Raw genomic sequence first — 1,691 nt, 5'->3', positions numbered from 1 at the left:
GTAACCTAAAAACTCCATCGCCTGGCGACTTACTAAAAATACCCTTATTACTTGAGTCCCACTTCCGCATGAACGCCAAGATGCCATCTCCTCAATACGTCCCGCATCATTCTCCCTCAGTGGGATAGAATTTCGACCCAATTTTCATCATCCGAAGAGTCTCCATAGAAGGGTAACAAATGTTTGATATTGAAGACATCCGCCGTTCGGATATTGCTAGGGGTGTCGGGCCGTGTAGGCATTGGAATTAATCTTTTTCAATAATTTCGAGCAGCCCAATTTTTTGCCTTGAGCTTATTATACTCCCCAACGGAAAAACCCTCTTTAGATAACACTGACCACACAAAGTCACCCACCTCGAACTCACTATGGCGGCGGTATTGGTCAGCATGCCTCTCGTAACATGCATTTGAGGAAGTTGGGTTGTCAAAGAAAGTCTTGTGAATGTCTTGTAACCCCGTGATAAAATCAGAAGCCTTTCCATGGACTTTAGTCTTTCTTGGGAAGGGAAGGAGGTCAAGTGGTCCACGTGGAATCGCCTGAATACACCACACGAAATGGGTCGAATCACAGTACTCCCGCTGGTAGCATGGTTGTGAGCGAACTCGCTCGACTTGTGTTTGTTGGGTCCCGTCTCCCATCGGACTAGGCCCAAGTAACCTAAAAAACTCCACGCTATGGCGAATTACTAAAATACCCTTATTACTTGAGTCCCACTTCCGCATGAACGCCAGCATGCCATCTCCCTCAATACCGCCCGCATCATTCTCCCCAGTAGGGATAGAATTCGACCCACGAATTTTTCATCATCCGAAGAGTCTCCATAGAAGGGTAACAAATGTGTGATATTGAAGACATCCATCGCTCGGATATGGCTAGGGAGTCGAAGCCGTAGGCATTGGAATTAATCTTCTCAATAATCTCGACGAGGCTCAATTTTTTGCCTTGAGCTTATTATACTCCCCAATGTAAAAACGCTCTTTAGATAACACGACCCACACAAAGTCACCCACCTCGAACTCACTATAGCGGGCGGTGTTGGTCAGCATGCCTCTTTTAACGTGCATTTTAGGAAGTTAGGTTGTCAAAGACGAGCCTTGTGAATGTCTTGTAACCCCAGTGACAAAAATCGTGACCTTTCCATGGACTTTAGTCTTTCTTTGGGGAAGGAAGGAGGTCAAGTGGTCCACGTGGAAGCGCCGAATACACCACACGAAATGGGGCTGAATCACTGACTCCGTTGATAGCATGGTTGTGAGCGAACTACTGCACGACTTGTGTTTGTTGGCCTGCTTTCCGATCGGACTAGGCCCAAGTAACCTAAAAAAACTCCACTCACGGGCGAATTACTAAAAATACCCTTTTACTTGAGTCCCACTTCCGCATGAACGCAGCATGCCATCTCCTCAATACGTCCCCGCATCATTCTCCCAGTGGAATAGAATTCGACTCCAATTTTTCATCATCTAAAGAGTCTCCATAGAAGGGTAACAAATGTTTGATATTGAAGACATCCGCGTTCGATATGGCTAGGGGAGTCGAGCCGGTGAGGCATTGGAATTAATCTTCTCAATAATCTCGACAGCCCAATGCTCCGGAGCTTATTATACTCCCCAAAGCGAAAAACGCTCTTTATATAACACGACCCACACAAAGTCACCCACCTCGAACTCACTATGGCGGCGGTGTTG

This window comes from Dioscorea cayenensis, chromosome 11 (genome assembly GCF_009730915.1).
Source record: "Dioscorea cayenensis subsp. rotundata cultivar TDr96_F1 chromosome 11, TDr96_F1_v2_PseudoChromosome.rev07_lg8_w22 25.fasta, whole genome shotgun sequence".
Lineage (NCBI taxonomy): Eukaryota > Viridiplantae > Streptophyta > Magnoliopsida > Dioscoreales > Dioscoreaceae > Dioscorea > Dioscorea cayenensis.
This window is presented reverse-complemented; position numbering follows the sequence as displayed.